Source organism: Neodiprion virginianus, chromosome 7 (genome assembly GCF_021901495.1).
Source record: "Neodiprion virginianus isolate iyNeoVirg1 chromosome 7, iyNeoVirg1.1, whole genome shotgun sequence".
Classification (NCBI taxonomy): Eukaryota; Metazoa; Arthropoda; class Insecta; order Hymenoptera; family Diprionidae; genus Neodiprion; species Neodiprion virginianus.
The window spans coordinates 5,349,171-5,359,829 of NC_060883.1; the positions used below are offsets into that span (position 1 = coordinate 5,349,171).

A 10,659-nucleotide genomic window follows, 5' to 3' on the forward strand; every position below is an offset into this window, starting at 1 on the left:
ATATGAACAGGCATTTGTTTGAAAATTGCAAAGACAAAGGAAAGAAATTTTCGGCTATCGAGATACCCGGAAAATTTGGTGATAAACGTGCAAAATTTGTTTCTTTAAAAAATGCGTCTACTTGCTAATTGATTTAAAAATCACAAAAAAAAAAAAATTAATCTCAAATTCTCAAATAACGTTCCACCCGTTATATGCTCCGAAATGGATAAGTTGAAAACTGAAATGACAAGGAAAAAATAGACGCATCGTGTTGTCGTAGGTAAAATTCAGCGTGAGGTCAATTAATCGGATCTCACATTTTCATTTGACTGGCCTAATCGATCACTTTGCAGATTGTGATTCGACTTACTTGTGACTATTGTAATAATAGTTTAATTATAACGTGACGCAAAACTTCAGACGAGCTTAGCGTTATTGACTGCAATAAGTCTGCGATTATATTGAGTGACAGCGGGAAACTTTTCAAATCTGTACCTGCACATTCCGCGTGTCATAATTTTTTTACGGTCAACTATTCGTAGCTGACGGACGTCAATCATAAAATGATTACAATACATCTGCAATATAAGTGTCTGCGGTCACTCTGATAAAAATATATCCCAGACTAATTGAACCTTGGTCAAATATTCAGCGAAGCTATTGTCGCCAGAGCGATATAATAATTTATTTACGAAAAAGGTGAAAAATTTTGACTATAGGTTATTCTCCTCTTTCAAATGAGAGAATGTAAAAAGTGTAACTACTGAACGTTCGTAAAACCGGCTATTGATAAGCGCCACATTTTTCTTATCAAACCTGAATCCTACTTGCGTGACTAGTTTTCTTATATTTTTTTATTTTCACCTTCGCACTGAAATTTTTAGTTCCTAACTAGTTTCATTTTTTACCACAAACGAAAGATATAGTTCCAGGTAGAAAATGAACATTAGTTTTCTAGCTGTTACCGGAAAGTCTAGTATCCGTTGCTATTCTTTCTCATTACGATCGCTGTTGCTATATTTTCTTGCAACAGTTGCGAAAATTTAATGCCGGTGCAAGAATAAATTGACGTTAAAGCCTTGTTTAACTAAAAAAGTAGAGTAAATCTCACAAACTGATTTTGCGTTGCAATTACCAAAGAAGGATCGACGATAGCGCAAAATGGTTACGCGTACCTCGTTTTTTCGTAATTCCAACAATATTCAAACAGTTTTTTTAACGATGCCTGTTTTACTGAATTTTTCTAGTTACTGTAACAAATATACCTAATTGTCATAACGACTGACAATGAAAGGTCCGTTCGTTATCGGTAAGACAGCTGCCTGCGAAACAAGGGCATATTTATGATGGGTTAATCCGGATGCCAAGAACTTAACTTATATTAATCCAAATACGATAAGTACGTGTGTGCGCGTGTGTGTGTGCTTAGAATATAAAGTAATAGTCTTTACTAGATCGATGTAAAACATCCGATTACACTAAACACAGAAACGGTTGATAAGTGTCTGTTAAATATTAATAACGTCACACCCACATGACAATTCTAGATAAACAATTTTTATACAATATCTTTGTCACTGGTCATTAAGTTGTCATTAATACTGTATAAATATTTCACCTCACGGATATGACGGTTTGCTTGAAACACATAATTGCTCAATATGTACTCGAATGTGTTGTTTGGGTAGTACACGTGCACTTGGGATCGTCGTACTGTGGTTAGGATAATCCTATTTCACGGTGAGTCGATAAAGCTGAAGGTTGGCAAGATATTAATAGACGAAATTGCAACTGTAAAATCATATTTCTGCTATTGTAAATTATAAATTATCGAAGAACACATTAAATTACAATTAATTGCAGATATTTATTTATTATAAAAATCGCGAGCACGGTAGCGGTTGATTCAGTGCGAGACTGAGTTCTGTGTTTTATAATCATCCCGTTTACCATTTGCTAGATTTCGAAGTCGACGTTGCGATAGTCGTTAAAGTCGCGGATGGACCGCGTATGTAAGAAGCTATAAGAGTGGGTTTCAGAAGGGGCAAGACTTCGGATCTCTCGACAGTTTTTCTGTTCAACGTTGAGCTTGAATCGGTTTCCAGAACGACGAATTTATATCTTCCCACCATCGCGGAAAACGCCACCATATTCACCAGGATCAAACCAGCGAAAAAAAAGAATTCGTAGGCCTGTTTGTAATTCGTAAAGAAATGAGTCCAGCAGGGTGAAATTCAGTTGAGAAAAACGAGATGTATCGTTAAAGTCAAATAGTAAGTGGCGTAAATATAATATTTTGATATCGATAACGGATAATTGAAATATGAATCATCTCGGTTGACATTTATATCTCCTGCTGACACCAAAAACTTTTTGTTTCATTAAATAACTAACCGTACGAGCATAGGTAAGTTTAACGTCCTGTAATGTATCTGTATAAAATGAATTTCTAATTTAGCCACATTACGTAAGTACGATGAAAAACACACAATTTTGAGACAAATCATCGCTTGTTTTATTCCAGAGATCTGTCTTGATCTGAAAGAATTAAACTTTTAAATTTCGGCTTGATAAGTACTAGTTTTATCTATCTACTTTGAGAAAAAATATTATTTTTTTCAGATAAATAATCAGATGAAAAATAATGGAGGTACGTCTGGTACCACAAACGCTATCAACAAAAACACGTCCCGGAATAATGACTGTTACTTTTTTACCGTTTGAAATTTTTCCAACCAAATTTTCACGTAATATAAATGAAATATCATACTTTAAGCAATATATGATGGTTGTTCAATGAAATTCAGTTTTATACACGAAAAAAATTCTTAAACATAACCCTATTTTTAGTCTTCCCAGGTATACGTAACGCCTTAAACAAAGTTAACACACTATAAATTATTATCATCCTAGTGCAGAACTTCTGGTATGCCAATTAGCGTAACACGAACATAACTTAAGTACCCACCCAGATAACAGAACGTTTTGATTTGAAAGCCTCGTGGCATTTCGATATCGATGTAATGTTTTCATAATTCGATAGATCTCATACTATGATTTGCAAGAAGGTGACAAATTAAGTCCAACAAACTACAGCTACTGATAATATAAAATCATACTCCAAGCAATTGAATCAAGTTTTAACATGTAACCTTTTCTAAATGGTATTAATAAACAAAGAGAGACTGACTCTTAGTTCGACAATAAGTAAATCGATCAACGTACCTGACTTTTGAATAAGCGTGCCTGAGTGATGATAATAACCATGAAATTACCAAGTGCTACACTGACGTACCAAGCAGCAATGGTGACTGTCTTCATGCTGTTCGGAGCCTGAGGAAAGGCGTGTTTGTTTACATCAGTTTGTTTACAATCGCAACGTCGGGAGATTTAATACCTGTGTGAATGAGAATTCTAGTCCGGAAATGGCAAACATTACTTCAGCCATGGAGATGAACAGGTACTGCGGAATCAACCACAACATGTGGATTTTGTTCGGTGGCGTCATTGTGAAGAGCTTGTGAAACTGCGGAAGCAGAGTTCGTGTTAGCATCAACCGACGGTGTGTATCGAGGTTCAGCCTGTCAATAAGTAACCCACGACAATTTCATCGAGGTATTCTCTCAGCACCAGCGTATATACAGCTCCAAGTTCAAGGTCAACAGCATTTCCGTCATCCACGTCAGAAGTATCGTTCCCGTAATGGACGGAGTACCGAAATCTGTAATTTCAAGTGGGCAAAAGGATACCAACCACATAAAAACAACTCACGAAAAAGGTATCCCAGGTCGATCTCTCCGATTTGATTTCTTTTGTAATATGTTTTATTTTTTTTTTTATCTTCCATTAAACGTTTTAAGGTGGTGAAACCACCCTTCAAAGTAAGACATGTCAACGGGTGATATGGCAATTTTTATTTATTTTTTTTTATCGAGATTTACATTTTTCTTTTCTCGTTATGAGAAAGCTTTTCCAGTTTGATTGGTTAAAAAGTATCAAGTTCTTGTGGGTGAAACTGCCAAATCGTCCCTTGATATGTCTTACTTTGGAGGGTGGTTTCCCCCCTTAGAGTGTTTAATGGCAGGTAAAAAAAAAAAAATGCGTCGCTTAGTTTTTAGTCTACTATAAATAATTACTAAAGAAATCAAATCGGAGAGATCGACCTGAGATACCTTCCTTGTCAGTAACCGTGTTACTGTAATAATGTATCAGTCTACATTTCGGCTAGATGAGGATCGCGAATGTACTTTCAAATTGTCAAATTAACTTTCGCGTTGTTGCAATCTTTTTGCCTCCGTTTCATGAACTCGCCTCATCCAATCCAAACCAATCAATTCCCAAGTATCGGTCAATTTTCAATGGATGTATTCACTTTATTTCGCTACTGGAAAGGGGGAAACGCGAATTAGGGCTGTTGCACTCACGACCCAGGTTCCAACTCGACGTATGCAGACATTGAAAGGGGATCCTCGTTCGGTACGAAATACATATCCTCCAATCTGCTGTCGCTCTTCAATGTGATCGTGACGTTGGTTAATGCTTTCGATCCTCGCAAGAATATCGTGCTGTGCGCAACGAAGAAAACAAAATAATTATTACGTGCTTCGTCGATTATTTAACCTGCTTCGTCAATTTATTGACAAAGAGTAGTTTAATCTCACCATCAGTGATTAATCAATTAATCAGTAGCTTTGATTAATCGACGATTTCGGTTGATCGTTTTTCCAACTAATTCATTAATCGGCAGTTTCGATCGGTCGTTTTTTCGAATAATCGATTAATCGATGGTTTCGATTCATATATCGATTGACCTGCAGAGTTACTATGACCCAACTTGGATTAATCGATTAATTGGAAAAACGATTAATCGGACAACACTGGTCTCGACACAGTCAAATCTCTGTGCGCAATTCTTTAAAATACTTTCGATTTAATAACACAGACGGATATTCGTTTTACCGAACTTTTGGCCGGCCGCTAAGAGACTTCTTGAATTCATCAGCGTCGGCTTCAAATACTTTCAAGTCTCTTCCTACCAAGCCAATGACGAAGGTATCGACTTGAGACTCTGTGGCAGTGACCACAATCGTTAATGTTGGATTTTCCAATTGAACTCCCGAGCATTGCGGCGGTGCAACCAAGTAAACATCGTATTTAGTTACGTTGCGGGCTGTGACATTGAAGACTTTTCTCTCACCGGCAATCAGGGTTATATCCGACTCGAATGAAGCCAGAAAACCGATGTCACACTGAAGCGTGTTTATAAAATTCAAGGTCGCTTCGCCTCTGTCCGGTAAAACTGGATAAGTTTCCTGTACAACAAGATATTTTGACTATCAATCAAGGCGTACCTAATATACATTAGACCGTATAAAAAAAATAGACTACTTTTTTTCTTAATACAAGTCGAAAATATTTTTGCAAATGACGAAAAAAAGGTGCTGTCCAAGTTCCAGCTCGTAATATTAATATTATAATATTTCGACTTTAATTTTGTACAAAAATATTCGTGATTTTGTGCAGGCTAATCTACATACATAATGTAAACAATATAATTCTAGCTTTTGAAACCACAGATAAAACGCTGCGACGCCCACGTCCACGTGATGAGGATATTTGATAAGTGAGATTATCAATGCCGAGGAAGCGCAATATATTCAGATTACGCGAAATCAAGATTGCAGACAATTTCTCGGATATTCGTATCTCAATGAAAAGTGAGACAGTCGTTGAAGGTTAATTATCGAACTGATGTTCAGATGAAATCGAATAAAACTTCTCAGAGTGACTGAGTTTGAATTTCTCTATCTCTCTCTCTCTCTCTCTATGCATAAACAAATGAATAAACAATAGGCAAATGAATAAATTTAGTTGGTGAGGACCTCTAGTTTCAATTCGAGACAGCCACTGGTTACGAATGCTAAACCAGCGAGTATTCCACCGACGATCATGCGATGTAGAGGGGATGAAAGTAGACCTCTTCCTTCAAACCATAGGTAAATGCCCTTGTCGAAGAGCGGAATCAGCAGCAACACCATTGCCGGATTAATCACCTGTCGTCAAGATTGGCATTGGATTATAACGACTTTGTCCATATTATTTGTCATACGACAGATTCAATTCGATCCTTTAATCTATACAAACATTCCACAACAATTTAATGTGCACTATATATTCGGATAGTTATTACATTAATATAAATTATCACAAGCAATTGACAGATATTGCTAATCAATATCAGTAGAAAAAGGCTTTTTAGACGGACTATGTGAAGTTATCTTTACACCTGTAATTCAAGTGGTCAAGGTTACTTTTTATTACGGTTTATAACGTTTTATCATTCTTACAATACGCCAGACGTCGTGTTTCAGCTTTACATACTAAATAGAAACGTATTATTTAGATTGTAATTATTCATATTCCCGTTATCTTTTATTATGCATTACGCCTATATTGAAATCCTTATATCGCGTCGTTGAGATAGTTTCAATATAGTTATGTCATGTTCAGTCTACGTTATTTATTCGTCTAACAAATTGACACGGTTACTCATAACCCAACGACAATTAAGTGAGCCTATCATTACAGAATGGTAGTTGAAGAAACACGTCCTGCATCCCATGTCAACTCGACAAAGCGTTAAAATCCTGCTCCTCGAATTTTTACTCTATTGTTTCAAGTCTTAAATTTTTTTTCGCCTGTCAAAACGCATGCAAGAAAAAATTTCAGAAAAAGAATCGATAGTTAGAACTGATTTTGGAAAATTAAATAATTTTTTTCTACTACTTTTACTATCGAAAGGACTTTGTTATAAAAATTGATGAATTTTATTGCGAAATTCAATTACTATCATCAATTCCTTTCAAGACTTACACTCTTTTTTTTTACTAATACAATTCATCTCTTTCGAAATTAGCTCAGAATTATCGTTTAACGTTTCTGAACGTCTCAATCCTTCGACAAATTGCAATAATTATAACTATACGTATACAAAAGCGAAATTAACCTGCATTTGATCAGGAAGCAGCTGAATCCCCAGAAATTCACCGTTCATTCGCGAGGCCTGAAAAGTCCACCGAGACCCCTGCAGTTTAAATTCAAACTGATCAGTTAGTATTTGTTAAAATTTTCTTTATACAAAACAAGAAATTTTAATTTACCAAATATAGCGATCAAGAACGGCGAAGGAATTATTGATTTTTAATTTACATAATGTGGCTTCATTTGTTAAATCGGTATCTCGTTGTGACCATTATTTTCTCGAATCAATAAATAACATTTCTTCTAACCAGAAAAAAAAAACATTCGTCTCACCCTATTTGATCGCCATGTTTGGGATATTTAAAAAATCCTTCCTCTGTGTATTGTACGGTCCTCATTTTCACCTGTTGATCGAATAAACTCCAAAACAAGGGCAGAGGTATGTACAGAAACAGAATTGCCAGAACTATCTTCACTTCGGCGATAAGTTTCGGGGGAAATTTATCGGCAGCATAATCCAGCCAGTGATTTTCACGCCGGTGGGATTTCCTCTCAACGAATCTTCGCTTAGCTGCAAACTGGATGCGAAAAACGTTTTCGATTTCAAGTATTCGGTTACAAAATTTGTATAGATAATTGCTCAACTCACCGTGACGCAGTTGATAAAATTCAACGTGATGTTCTCCTTTGGGTACTTCAATCGGTAAAGTGGTTTACCCAATAGGAAGAGAACTGTGATTAAAAAGCGATTGAGACAAAATTTTCAAACAGACAATCGCAAAGTTATTTTGTCTAAGGGGGTTTCACCCAGTCAGGACGCGGAAAAAAATCAATTTTTCAAAAATTTTTCATGAAGAGACATTTCAATTTATCGTTACAAAAATTGATGTACATATTGGGGTAGCATTGAACTTCATTCTGATATTTTTTAGTTATAACCATGATTTTTAAACCTTGGTATAACTGATCTCCGGGAGCACCTCTAAAAAGGGCCTCTTACGGTGAGCAAGATATCTCTGGAGTGGATCATCCGAAATGAACAAACAAAAAATATTTAATTGATATACAGTATTATGTGGTCTTTAAACGACGGAATAAGTAAAACGTTAATTTTTAACAAGACGGCGACGACTCAAAAACAAATTTCGATTTTTGAAAGAAAATTTCGCCTTAATTTGTTTATAAAATGGAAAATGTTTACTGGCGAGAAAAAACCTTCGATTAAGGACTGAAAAATATATTCATAAAGCTTGTGTAAAAATTTGAGACTGATCGGTTCAGCCGTTTCCGAGAAATCTTGCTCGCCGACTTTGAAAACATAGTTTTAAAAAAAACGCATTCAAAGTTTCGAAACCACTTTAATACGCTCCGGTGCGTCTTTACAAATGTGCGCATAACTTCGAGAATATTTATCGATGTGAAATTCTGTGTATATTTATTTGAATATATGTATATTAGGAAAATGAAATTAAAAAAAAAAAATCGGTTTTAATAAAATTCTAAGTGGGTATAACTCGTTAACTTGCCACTTACAGAGTGCGGTGACCATGAGGGCAGCAGGAAATCCGAATCCTAGAGCATAACACGTGTCATCTCCGAAGCAAGTGAAAGCTTTTCGCAGTATCGGCGTCAGCACCATTCCCATAAAACCGCCAAAATTTATGGTGAAATAGAATATGGAAAAGAATTTCTGCAGTCTCAGTTGCTGCTGAGGGAGGTGAAACTGGTCACCGCCAAAGGCTGCTACGCATGGTTTAATGCCTCCTGTACCCCACGCGATCAATATTAGCCCAATATAAGTCATCGCTCTAAAGAATTGAGAACACATTAAAATTACGTTCATTAATTCAAGAAGCGTTGTTGTGAATGATGCAACTCCAGTCAGTCCTCGAATGATGGTGAATTAGAAAAGTGAATTTTTCGTCTTGTTTCTCCAGGAAAGAAAATTGCAATCAAGTGTCTCTTCATGAACGGAAATTTCACTTTTATGAAATCCTCAGTTCTTTTGAGAAGAAACCATTCTCGTAATAATTACACACTATTCCAAGATTGAATTTATGCAAAGTGCTTATTGTCAGTGTATAAATATACTAAAAAAAAGCTTTTAAGAAAGTAGGATGAAATCTCAAAATGGTATTCATTGAAATTTGAAGAAAAAAGTCTGGGATTAAGAGGTATAATCAAGAATAGACTAATTTTTTTCATAGTTCATCACAAAGAACTTACACTGGCCAAACGGCTATTGGCGGTGTTGCAGCAAAGCACATCAAGATATTTCCAATGGCATATATTACCGAAAAGTAAAGGATGGTCCTGAAAAAATTAAATACATTAAATCAACGTAGATCCAGATCGTAGAAGTCAGGTAGGTGAAAATTGGGTTTGAAAGGCGAAGTCCATGGCATAAATCAAACCGCGTGACATCACATAGAATATATAAGACCCTGTTACCTGAATCGGCCCAAGTAACTATCGGCAAGGATCGCTCCAACAACTGGGACAAAGTAGCACAGCATAATGAACACATGGTAGATGACAGTGGCTCCATTCTCATGAAAGAGCAGTACGTTTCTCAGGTAAAGGGACAAGATAGCTGCGATAGAAAGAAGTGAGAATATGTCAAATTATAAAAACGGCACGAATATGAGCTTGACTATTTACCTATGTCCGACGAACTCACTTCTCAATCCACAGAAAGAAAACCTTTCGCAAAACTCTGTTGCGATGATGAGGAAAATAGATCTCGGATACTTTGATGAATCCTGAAATGTTATAATTCATTGCAATGATCAGCAGTCTGTACAATAAAAAAAATCGTGCAACTAGCATTTACACCCCCCACTCGTATAGATTTAAATTTCAATTATACGCATGATTTACGTGAAAACGTACAGGTTCGATGGGCGATTCTTTGATTTTAGACAATTTTCGGTACAACATTTCTGCAGATAGATATATATTCCTTTTAGGCCGAAGTTTTATAAAAGTACATTTGCAAACGTCGTATCGCGACGACGGCGTATTTCTATATTTACCGCCGCAATGTCATCTGCCCAAAAGATATGATTTACGGGTTATGTGCACAGGATTATTAACTCCCTATTTGAAAAATATCGAATATCGAACTACAATGGTTGATAAAATAAAACAAGACCGCCACTGGATGCGATACATTAACCCAAATTCGTTTCGAATTTTCATATTTCGACGTATCGTATTTTAGTTGTAAGGTATTTTCAAATTTCTAATCTTCCGAGAAATGTGGGATTTATAACTCCGCCTTAATACAACTAAATAATGATGCTGAGATACTCGAATTTCAACTTCAAAACGTAATTTTTATGCTTCGTGTATTAGTGTGAGACTCTTACGGCAAATTCAGATTCTTAGATTATTTAAAATTTATTTACAAATTTAATCTTGCTGTAAGTCGGCAGCGTAAGTACGTGACAGTCAAATCGCGATCGTCATTTGTTTACCGTTGAAAAACACAATTAGCAGGCATATTGCGTGAAAAACGAACCTCTGGGTGGCTATGAATTGTTTATTTGATGATCACTTATCCAAGTCAGCCCCACGGTTCGAGTTAATTGCGAAAAACCATTAAATTCGTCACGAATTTGTATAAATTCCGGACCCGAGAGCGTTCGAACTCTGCGACGTCCCAGGATTGCGTGAGTACCTTGAAGATAGCGC

At 36.1% G+C, this 10,659-nt stretch overlaps 1 pseudogene; it reads right to left on the minus strand.

The window, feature by feature from the left end:
- Positions 1-1,495: 1,495 nt before the first annotated feature.
- On the minus strand, positions 1,496-10,504 carry LOC124309022 (solute carrier family 15 member 1-like; annotated as a pseudogene).
- Positions 10,505-10,659: the final 155 nt, after the last annotated feature.